The following is a 12,992-nucleotide window of genomic DNA, read 5'->3' on the forward strand; positions in this document are numbered from 1 at the left end:
ACAGTTCAAGCAGGAGAGACCCAAGTCAGAGAGATTTTTTTTTAACCTGGTTAAGATTACATTTTTTTAGACAGATTTTGGATTCCACATGATGAATGAACTTTTCGATGTCCTCCAGGCAGTGGATTCAGTGATGGATGCCACATTTGCAATAGGACGGTTCTTGAAATTTCATCCCTCTTGGATATTCCACAGTCAACTGTAAGTAATCCTAAAAGACAATGGAAGAGTTCAGGAAGAACAGCAAGTCAGCCATGAAACAGAAGACCATGTAAAACTACAGAGCAGGGTCAATGACTGCTAAGGCCCTAACACGCTGCTGAATCCGTAGCTGAAGAGTTCTGAACAACTGTGAAGTTTGGTGGAGCAGGGATAATGATATAGGCCAATCTAAATGCTTCAGCATACCAAGATATCTTAGTCAATGCTTTGCTTCCAACTGTGTGGCAACTGTTTGAGGAAGGCCCTTTTCGAGTCCTGACCTCGACCCCATCGAGAATCTTTGGGAAGAACTGAACTCGCCCAAAATCAGTGCCTGACCTCAAAAATGCTCTGCAGAATGAATGGGCACAAATTCCCACAGAAAAACTCCAAAATCTTGAGGAAGGCCTTCCAAGAAGAGTGGAGCTGAAAAAGGGGGGAGGTCAGGTGGCCGAATACTTTTGTCCATATAGCCTATGTCTACAGCATATCCCAAAATGCCGCTCCACACCAAGTCTTGGCTCACTGGGTTGCTCGAAAGTCTTAGGCCTAGTCTGGAGGTTTTTCCTTATCCGTCGGTGTTTTTTAAAACAAAATGCCCCACTGTAAAGATCACACCATGCCAGCAGTGTCTGTCCTTTACTGTGTGAGTGAAGCACTTCACTCACGGACAAAATTATTGTCCTTGACATTCAAAAATGCTCTTGCCATTCCTCCATAACATCAATTTCATTGTCAAAGATAATCCATCAACCTGAACCAGATCTTGTCCAAACTATCTACAATGATGGCAGGGTTTGTGTCTACGAGTGTTGTGTGAACCAGCAGTGACCTCTATAGTCCATTCAGGCATCTCTAATCATCAACATAAGCCTTGTTTCCATCAGGGGGTCCAGTTTGATTCAGTATGGTTTGGTACACTAAACCCCAAAATAGTTTGCGTTTCCACAGACACCCGTGCCCTCACTTGGTGAGCGGGTGTTGAAGTCCCATGCAGCACGAGCCTGCTGGTCCAGCCGCAGAGTTATAGAAAGGATGAGCGATAGAAATCACTCGGGAATACGTATTATGCTTTTAAAAAAAATAACCACATCTTAATTATCTTAACCGCTATTAATATAGCTCCTCAGCTGATAGAATATGTGTACAGAGACGTTCTGTGTTGTAACTATACGTTAATATGTGAATATATCTAGTCCATAACAGTTTATAAGACAAAATAGGAAAGTTTAGAGCTGTACTTTGAGAATTCGCCACATTATAAATAAGGTTAAATTTAGCTGGTGTTAAAATCAAACTAGATTAACATCCCCGATTTAAGCAGATATTAGTCAGTTTTTCTCCGGTTTTCACCCGCTCCTCACAGCACAGACTTCTGTGTTTTGCAGCCTGGAGCCAAGCAGCTGAGCAGCTGTGTTGCGTACTGATGTGACGTCAGTACAACCCCCTATTGTGTGTGTAGCTCCACCTTTTTGGTACTGATATGTAAGATTGGTACCCCTACGGAAGGGTGCCGAAAAGTGGGACAGTGCGGGTCAGTTTTTTGGGACCCTTTCCAACTTTTGCTCTATGGAAACGCAAAAAAATGCGTGCCGTTCCGCACAGAACTGAGCCACACCACTTCGTGGAAACAACCTAATAGTGTAAGAGCATGAGTAAAGTCCAGTTAGCATGTTTGGCTACATCTATTGTTGCTACAAAAATGAAAGTGTTAACATTGCGCACCAATTACATCAAAATCAGTGGAGAAACCGGCGGCAGTGTTTCCAGCTTGAGTGGTTTTACGATGGATTGAGAGGGCTAAAGTGGACTTGGGTGGATTGACAATGTCAGCTGGTTTTCCGTGAGTTTGGTGAGTATTTAACTATGTCTTAACAGGCTTGATAAGATGCTTAATTGTTCTATTTAGCTAAGAATAATGCCAGTTATAAAAGTTACTGAGTTCTCAGGGCTTTGGATGTTTTACCCTTTCATATATTTTTCCAATATTTTGCCACATTCATTTTACACTCTACCTTTACAAGCTGTCCAAGCCCGGCTGCCGAGAAGCATCCCCACAGCATGATGCTGCCACTACTTCACAGAGGGTTTAGTGTGTTTGGTGTCTGCCAAACATAACGTCTTGTCTGATGGCCAAAAAGCACCGTTTTGGTCTCATCAGAAAAAAGAGCCTAGAAAACATGAGGGAGACCGTGGAATCTATGACATGCCACATCTCAGTGCTGGTTTGATGCTTTATAGCCATGATGAGTATAAAAAAGTAAGAAAAGCAACATATTTCAAAGTGGCATGTCAAGCAAAACAGGCAGTTTAACAATCATATAAACAAAAATGACATTTCTGACAATGACAACTTTTTAATAAACTCCTTTAAGTGATTGGTTTCTCTTCAGCCTATCTGACCATCAGATATTGTGTTTGCTGTCACAGTCATCCAATATCTCTGATATTAATATAACTGAGTGAGCACAGTGGTATCATAAGTGACAGGAATGATGGAAAACGCCATAAAAGACGCCCTGTTGTTGTAAATTCTCCTTAAATGACATGTAGATATGACTCAGGAGTCATTTCAGTGCAAACAGGATCCTGATTCTCTTGCAGATTTCCCGTTGGGGTTTTTTTCTAACTGCCTACGCAAACGTTCGTGTGTTCGAGCGTGTCTTCCTCTCTGCGTGTGAGCCGGTGGAATCCCACCTTTCTTCATCCTGGGGTCCTTCAGGCTCCACGCAGACAGCTGGATGGTATTTCCACTCCGCTCCCAGGCACTTGTTACTGGAGGAAACCCCACGTAATGGGATGCACCTCGTAAAGGAGGAGGTAGCACGTTAGCCCGGGGTTTTACTGACTGTGTGAGGAGGAGGAGGGAGTCCATAATGTGGGATTTCTCACGAGGAGCAGTCTTTTCTGATAGTTTTTTTAGGCTTTACAACCACTGAGTTATCTTTTAAAGACACTGGAAAAAAGTGAACTAGAATCAGAATCAATGAAAATCTGGTCAAAAACAAATGTTCATGACAGACCTGTTGAATCAAAAAACCCCTTAAATAGAAACTGTCTAATAAAGTGAAGTAGCTTAAAGATCACCATCTAAAGAGAGCAGATGAAAAACAAAGTCATTGACATTTAAAAATCTGGAAAGGGCTATGGAGCCATTCCTAAGACTTTGGGACTCCAAGGAAACCACGGTGAGAACCATTATCCACAAATGGAAAAAACTTGAAACAGTGGTGAACCTTCCCAGAAGTTGAAGTTGAACTTTTTGGAAGGTGGCGTCCCGTTACATCTGGTGAAAAACTAACACAGCATTTCAAAAAAGAACATCATACCAGGATTGATTTATATTCTCCACAAACTTGAACCATTTGGAGCTGAAATAAATACAGCTGCTGAGAGGCCATTTTAAAATACTGCGATATATATTGTGTATCAGGATATAGCAAAATATATAACAACCCCACCCCCGCAACCCACCACCACAAATAGATTCCGGTCCTGTGGGAAACACTGTACAATGTAGTGTTTATGTTCTATAAAACGTACGCTAAATTATGTTAGCTTGCTTACAAAGATGCTATCCAAACAGCACTAACGTCACATTGCTCATTTAGTGTTTTATTTTGTTACTTCACTTACCTCCTCTGTGTACATGGTGCCAGTAAATCACCTTGGTCTGCATGTGTATCAGCTGATAAACTGGAGGCTCATTCATGCATAAGGAGTTTGCCGTCGTGGACAAGAAACAACACTGTTGGAGTTTGCCTAGCAGCCGGCGTTGTAGCTACACTTATTTTTGCTAAAAGTTACATATAGCATCTTTAAGTGTGGAAAATGTGGTTGAAATCCTTTTTTTGTCAAGTCTAGGGATCATAGCCTATTTTGGATGGTAACTGCAGCTTTAAGGACAACTGAGAGCTACTTACTTTCCTCCATTCCCATTTATTCCTATTTTTCTTTACTTCCTGCCCACGTCTTTCATGTGCACATTATTTGGGTCACACAACTGATATGCCTCACCTTTGGTGTATTCAAACAAGCAAAGCTAACCAAATGTAAATTTAAATTTTTGGACAAATAATCTGTAGCAGCAAGCCTCGAATTGGGTCAATTCCTCCACACACACACATCTTGTGCTCATAAAGCATGCTATCAGACATCTATCTGTATTTCTGCATCATGACTGGAACATGCATCATTCTGCTCGATAGATGATCTGTTATTACAGCTGAGGTGAGATGACTCAGCATTGATTAATAATACGATCCAACACTTAATCACGTGAAGAATAAAGACATGCAAACTCTGGTATCAAAATGTCACTTCATTTCTTTATTTGTTTTTTCGAATGATCCTTAAAGCACACAGAAGGTACAGCTCTTTTCTCTGCATAGCGCTCTACTGCCCTCTAGTGTCACTCAGCAGTATATCTCCTCTGATTTAAATGTGACCTTAAATGAATGCTTAAAGCTGCACAGAGACACCCTCATCCTCTCATTTAAAGTAGTCAAACAGAGCTTGCTTCGCCTGCAGCGGTGTTGCAGAGACATGTTTGCACAGCAGAGATCAGAGGGCTCCTGGCTGCAGAAAGGAGGGGCCGGGGTTTAGTTGCAGAGGTCAGTGTCGCAGCAGGTTCCACCGGGATGTTTTTTGAGGAAACCCCGACAAATCCACGGACTCATGCAGGTGCGGAAGGAACGGACTGGAAAGAATTAAAAAAAAGAAAGCAATGAGTGTGGACAACAGTCTTTGTTTACCTCAAAACCCTAAATGTGTAGCTGCAATAAAAAGCTGGGAACTCTGTGGTTTCAGGTCTTACTGAGGGGCGGTGCTTTGATGATGAAAGCAGCACAGACCGCGCCAGTGCGACATTTTCGGCTTTCAGTTGGGTTACAGAGGTTACCACCCTTCCCAATGCATTTGTAACACCTCAGAGCCTCACCTGGAGACACATGCAGACGTCAATGTCAATTAAATGAAAAAATGTGATTTATAAATATTCACCCCTTTAAAATAAATTGCAAAATTCAGCAGAGGTGTGGAATAAAGACACCTGTGTCTGGAAGGTCAAGTCACTGGTTAATCAATATTCCTGGCCACCATTGCACCATGAAGACAAAAGAACACTCCAAGCAACTCAGAGAACATGTTATTGAAAAGTATAAGTCAGGGGATTGATACAAAAACATTTCAAAGGCACTGAAAATCAGTTAAATCCATCACCATCCCCACTGTGAAGCATGGTGGTGGCAGCATCATGCTGCTGGGATGCTTCTCAGTCGCCAGTTATGGAAGGCTTATGAAGGTAGAGGGTAAAATGGGTAAGAAGCTATTTTTCCTAACAGCAGAATTTATAAATTAAAATTGAAAATTTACTTAGGGGGTTCATTTAAATTTAAATTTAGCACCACAAACTAAAGTGGGCCCAAAGAGGGTTAGGGTTAGGCATCTGAACCCAAATATTAGGGTTAGGACAGGGTGTCAAACTCAATCACAGCAGGGGCCGGATTCTGAATTAAGGTCGAACCTCAGGGCCTAGCAGAGTCAACATTTAATCATAAACTGTCATTCTCATTTTCACCAGCAGTAAATTACAGGGGAAAAAAAACTTTGCACTAATGATAAACAGTTTTGAGATAAAAAAAAAAAAAGGAAATCAAAATGATACATTCAAAGGCACAAAATCTGAGATAAAAAGTCAAACTTATTTGTTCAGAAGGTAAAAACACAATATTTAATGTCACAATGTTTTTCAAAGGCAACTGTATGAGAGAGAAATTTGAAATCATGAGTTTTAGAGCTCAAAAAATAAAATTAAAGTCAACATCATGAGTTTAAAAGGTCAAAATATGAGTTTAATTTTTAACTTGTAAGTCTAAAAGTTCAAAATATGGGCTTAAAAGTCAAAGTTAGGAGTTATAAAGGTAGAAATGTGACATAAAATTTGAAATAATATGTTTAAAAGTTCAAAATATGACCTAATTTTTAAAATTGTGAATCTTAAAGGTCAAAAATTAGATAAAAAGTCAAAATCATAAGCTCAGGTCATAATTGTGAGTAACAAAATTGAAAATATGACATGAAAACACAAATTAATTTTGTTTGCCACAATTCTGACTATTTCTTACTATTTCTGCTCTTTACACTTCAAAACTTTTATGACTTAAGGATATTTTGAGTCATCAGGGTTAAGTTTACATTTTTAAACTGGAGGAAACCATGAATGCATGAATGCTGACCTAACACTGCTGGACCAGTTTTAATAAAAAACATGATATGATCTTGTGGGCCGGTGGTAACTGTACCATGAGATTATGCCTTCGGGCCTTCAGTTTGACACCCATGGGTTCGGGTAAGTGAGGAGGGGGATAATATTAATAACAACACACCACAAACTAAGGAAAACTCAGCAAAAGTTCGTACGCCACTCCCTGTCCCACAGCCGTGGTCGCCCCATTGTAGAGATCGGCTCGTAAAGATTGAGGGTAAAATGAATGTGCAAAAATATACGAAAGCAAAAGGTCCATTCGCTACGTACATTTTTTTTTTACATTACAGTTTCATTTAAACAGCGTTATCTTGTAGACATCTGTTTTCACTTTGACATTAAAGAGGATTTCTTCACAAAAACAAAAAACAAAAAAAAAAAAACATATTCTAGTGACCACGACTGATTTATAAAAGAAATTAAAGGTAAAACATCCAAAGGGTGAATACATTTTGTAGGCCCTGCATGACAGTTCGTAAGAAATGTTTTCAAATTGAGATAAAATCACACCTACCTTCAAACAGACTCAGCAGGAGAAGAACAGCGCACACAGCAGCCTTCATCTTTAAGTCTAGAAAATAAAAAATATTTTAGTTACAATTAAAAGTGGAGGGTTTTTTTACATTTCATGAAATGTTTTAAATATTTTATTTTGCAAATGTTTTTGCTATTTCCAAAATGTTGTGCAGCCAGACATCTAGCAGGACTAGGAGATCTCCCCTTTCATAAATGCACCAACCAAAAGGTCATTTTGCAAAATAAGACACTAACAGTGATACAAGAAGCCAACAAAGGGGTATATTTTGATTTTTAAGAATTAGATAAACATTACAGATAACTCTAGTTAAATATTAAAATGGCGATTCCAACTGCTTTCACAAAGAAAAGACTAACAAAGAACTGTGTAAAGAAAATTAAGTGAATAGGCAGTTAGCTGCTGAATTCTCAATCTAAATTTAAAACAGGTCATGGTCGTTCTTACCTTGTGCCCTGACTTGTTGGTGCTGAAATGTGCAAAACAAAACAAAAAAAAGTGCCGTTAACTGTCGCTCTTTCACACATTGCTTGAGCAATCAGCCACATGATTGCACTCAGCATGTGACTGGTCAGGTTTGACTGCAATGCAACCATCTTTCCTGTCGTGTTGCAAAAGAGGAATCATCCCCCCGTTAAATTTATACAAGAAATACCATTATGACCCTTTATGGCTCGCCATGTACACAGTTATAGTCATAGTAGCTTATTTGTTTTTGGTTTTATGTTCAAGACTCCTGCAGGCTGTTATTATCAAGAAATTCCTTGTAATATTCTGGCAATTCTCCAGTAATTAGAAAATGCTAAGCCAAACCCCTGAACTCTAGCCCTAACCCTGTCCCCCTAACCCTAAAAATGACTTGAAAATTATTCAGGAAAGACTCTTTAATTAAGTGGGCCATAAAAATACATTACCTGGGAATTAAAAAGCAACTTATATATAAAATTATCATCTTACTTGTAAGAAACTTTTAAAAATAATTACCAGAGAAATGTGACAATATTGCAAGTGTTAGGGGGTTAGGAAATTTCATCTCCCATCAACCGCCTCACAATTCCCCATGACCACATAGTTGTATAGGATACGTTTTAGGGTTAGAGGATAGGTTTAAGGTAAAATACCACCTACAGTCATGAACGAAAGTATTGGCACTCCTGGAATTTCTCCAGAAAATCCACAATTTCTCCCAGAAATTGTTGCAATTACAAATGTTTTTGGTATACATGTTTATTTCATTTATGTGCATGAAAAACACAAAAAAGCAGAAGAAAAAAGCCAAAATTGACATAATTTTACACAAAACTCAAAAAATGGGCCAGACAAAATTGTTGGCATCTTTTTAAAACTGTGGATAAATCATTATATTTTAAGCATGTGATGCTCATTTAAACTCACCTGTGGCAGTAACAGGTGCTGGCAATCTAGAAATCACACCTGAAGCCAGTTAAAATGTTGAAAAGTTGACTCAACTTTTGTGTTGTGTGCCTGTGTGCGTCACACCAAGCATGGAGAAGAGAAAGAAGAGCCCAGAATCACCTGAGGACTTAAGAAGCAAAAATGTAGAGAAATATGAACAATCTCAAGGTTTCAAGACCATCTCCTGAGATCTTCAAATTCCTTTGTCCACTGTGTGTAATATAATCAAGAAGTTTATAACCCATGGAACTGTGGCTAATTTCCCTGGACGTGGACAGAAGAGAAAAATTGACAAAAGAATGCAACGCAGGATAGTTAGAATGGTGGATAAACATCCTCAGTCAATTTCCACACAAATTCAGGCTGTCCTGCAGACTCAGGGTGCAAAAATGTCAGCTCGAACCATACGTGGACATCTGAATGAGAAGAAGCGCTATGGCAGGAGACAGAGGAGAACCCCACTGCTGACAAAGAGACAAAAAAAAAAGCCAGACTGGAGTTTGCAAAAATGTACCTGAGTAAGCCTCAATCCTTCTGGGAGAACATTTTGTGGACAGATGAGACTACGGTAGAGCTTGCTGGAAAAGCACGTCATTCGACTATATACTGTGTCAGAGGTCATGGGTGTTCCAGTAGGACAACAACCCGAAACAAACCTCAAAAAGCACCAAGAAATGGTTGGAGAGTTCTGAAGTGGCCAGCAATGAGTCCAGATCTAAATCCCATTGCACACCTATGGAAATCTCAAAAATGCTGTTGCAAGAAGGCACCCTTCAAATCTGAGAGACCTGGAGCAGTTTGCAAAAGACGAGTGGTCCAAAATTCCAGCTGAGAGGAGTAAGAAGCTTGTTGATGGTTATAGGAAATCATTGGTTTCAATTATTTTTTCCCAAGGACGTGCAACCAAATATTAAATTGAGGGTGCCAATAATTTTGTCTGGCCCATTTTTTGAGTTTTGAGTAAAATTATGTCAATTCTGGCATTTGTCGTCTGCTTTTTTGTGTTGTTCCAATGCACATAAATGAAATAAACACATGTATACCACAAACATTTGTAATTGCAACAATTTCTGGGAGAAATTGTGTATTTTCTGGAGAAATTCCAGGGGTGCCAATACTTTCGCTCATGACTGTAATTACAAGAGATTTGCCACAATATTATGAGGGTTAGGGTTAGGGGGTTAGGAAATTCTATCTCCTATTGACCTCGCCATAATGCCCAATGACACTGAAGTTGGGCGGGATAAAAGTAAGGGTTAAGGCCCATTTATACTCCCTTTACGTACGAAAATGTATACGTCCTTTTCAAACAATGTTATCGTCACTGCTCACATACTTCCATACATCCTTTACGTTGGCATGGATGTTAACCAATATATCCACCGGGGGGGGGGCAGCCTGGAGTCAAAAGTTTATGACAACAACAAACTCAAAAACAAACATGGCGACTGTGGAGGAGGTATTGATAATTTACCTCTTGCATAAAAGACAAAAACGGAGGCAGCGTTTCTAACCAACTCGCACAACTTTTCCTAAAAAAGTTCCATTATTTCTTCTTCGTGTCTCACTAGAGATATGTATCGGGTAGTGACAGCAACACTGCCTCCACGGTTTCTAGTGGTTCTGCTCCGTTTGGCTCATATCCGTAAGCTTTATGGAAACGTGCAGAAATACAGACGAAATGAACACGGAGCACGGACAGAAGGCTCCATCTGTATCTGAATCCGTATTTAATGTTGAGAATAAATGGACCTTTAGTGTTTAGGGTAACCCCCCCCCCCTTATTACTAGAGATATGCCACAATATTACAAAGGTTAAGGGAAGGGTTAGGGCTAGGGGGTTAAAAAATTGTATTTCCCATTGATAGTCCCACAATGCCCGTGTAGTTGTGTAGGATAAGTTTTAGGGTTAGGGTAAAATACCACCTAATTGCCAGTGAATTGCCACAACATTACAAGGGTTAGAGCTAGGGGGTTAAGAAATCTCATCTCTCATTGACCTTCCCATAATGCCCAGTGACACCACCGTTTATACCCCACATTAACACAGATGTGAATCTGTGTTAATGTGAGGTACATATGGGGTCAGAGTGTCATTAGGAGGCATTGACATTCATTCACACTGAGCATTAAGGCTGACAGCCTATGATTGGATGTTAATTCAGGGCGTCAACAGGGTAGGATTAGGGTTCTGTCACATCTTTCTCCTTGTTTTAAACAGTGGTTCATGTACAGAAGCCTTTGGATCCTAAATAATGCTTAAAACTGATATTAGGGCTCATAAAGCATGCTGATAGAGAACATTTATCTCTATTTCTGCTCCCTGTGATTGAAAAATGCCTCACATTTACATCAGATGATGTGTTATTAAAGCTGAGGTGAGACGACTCAGCTTTAATGAATGATCAGATTCAGCACTTCATCATGTGAAGAATAAAAACATCCATACTCTGGTATTAAAATGTCACTCTATTTCTTTTTATTTGTCTTTTTAAATTGGTTATAAAAACACACAGTGGAGTGTCACTCAGCAGTATATCTGTTTTGGTTTAAATGCAAATTCAAAGTAGGAGTGTAACGGAGATCAGGGGGTCCTGGCTGCAGAGGATTTAGTTGCAGAGGTCGGTGCTGCAGCAGCTGGCGTATATTCCGGGTGTGAATATGTAACCCTGACATACATTCATGTTCATGCAGGAGCGGAAGGATTGACCTAAGAAGATGAGAAATCAAAACAGTTAGGCTGCATCTTTATCACCGACATGACAGAAAAATACACAACATGCATGACTGAAGACTCAAACAAGATGCTCAGAAAAGTTGGTAAAGCAGCTGCAGGTCTTACTGATGGGGGATTGGATGATGACGGAACCACAGGCATCAGCCATTGGCCAGCAGGTCTGGGTGGTCGTCGGGGTGCAGAGATCACTGCCCTTCCCGAAACAGTAGTTGCATTTAAGAGCCTCACCTGCAGACAGAAATAACAGACATAAAGATTCTTTATAGCATTTTACATAACATTTTCAGTTATTTTGCAATCAAACTTTAGTCCTGCTGCTGTAAATTTCCATTATAAGAATAAAAATAATGTATTCTTGCATTTATAGAGGACTGAAATCACACCAACCGTGATACAGACTCAGCAGGAGAAGAACAGCGCACACTGCAGCCTTCATCATTAAGTCTAGAAAATAAAAAATATTTTAGTCACAATTAAGAGTGGAGGTTTTTTTTGTTGTTGTTGTTTTTTGTTTGTTTTTTTTACATTTCATTTAAGTTTGAAATATTTTATTTCGCAATTTTTTTGCTTTTTATAAAATGTTGTGCAGCAGGACATCTAGCAGTACTAGATGATTTCCCATTTCATGAATGCACTAACCAAAAGGTCATTTTGCAAAAAAAAGACACTAACAGTGATACAAGAAGCCAACAAAGGGGTATATTTTGATTTTTAAGAATTAGATAAACATTACAGATAACTCTAGTTAAATATTAAAATGGCGATTCCAACTGCTTACACAAAGAAAAGACTAACAAAGAACTGTGTAAAGAAAATTAAGTGAATAGGCAGTTAGCTGCTGAATTCTCGATCTAAATTTAAAACAAAAGTCATGGTTGTTCTTACATTGTGCCCTGACTTTTTGGCTCTGAAATGTGCAAAAAAAAAACAAAAAATGTGCTGTTAACTGTTGCTCTTTCACACATTGCTTGAGCAATCAGCCACATGATTGCACTCTGTGTGATTGGTCAGGTCTGACTGCAATGCAACCATCTTTCCTGTCGTGTTGCAAAAGAGGAATCATACAATACAATTATGCTCCTTTATAGCTTGCTATGTACACAGCTGTAGCCAACAGGTAATATACAAAAGGAGTCCTGACCCAGGTCATGCTGGCCCGTGCATTGCCCTTCAGTTCTTACATCAAACCATAGACGGGTTGCTAACTAACCCCAACCCTTACCAATAAGCTGCATTCAGCAAGCAAAGTTCTGACAGTAGCTTATGTTTTGTCTTGGATTTTACATTCAAGACTCCTGCAGGCTGTGAAAAGGAATTCTAGTGTCTTTAGGGGCCTATTTTATGTAATGTTTTTGTCTTCATGAGCTTTTAAAAGTTTCAATTTTGCTCCAGAAGTTTGCACAACAAAAAAACAATCTACCAGAGCAATGCTAAAACTTCGATAACACCTTATTGTAATGGGCTCTAATTACCCAGTAATTTTATAGTAATCAGTTAATTATCTCATAATTTCTCAAGACAATGGTGACAATTACTCAGAGTTAAGTTAGAATTTTACCAAGTAATAACTAGGAAATATGGTAATATTAAAGAAGCATTTATGAAGTAATTAAGTATCAACTATCAAGTAATTCTTGTTATATTCTGGCAATTCTCTGGTAATTAGAAAACACTGAGCCAAACCCCTGTAACTCTAGCCCTAACCCTGTCCCCCTAACCCTAAAAATGACTTGAAAATTATTCAGGAAAGACTCTTTAATTAAGTAGGCCATAAAAATACTTTACCTGGGAATTATAAAGCAACTTAAATAGAAAATTATCGTCTTACTTGTAAGAAA

Source organism: Cheilinus undulatus, linkage group 24, assembly GCF_018320785.1.
Source record: "Cheilinus undulatus linkage group 24, ASM1832078v1, whole genome shotgun sequence".
In the NCBI taxonomy this organism is placed as follows: domain Eukaryota; kingdom Metazoa; phylum Chordata; class Actinopteri; order Labriformes; family Labridae; genus Cheilinus; species Cheilinus undulatus.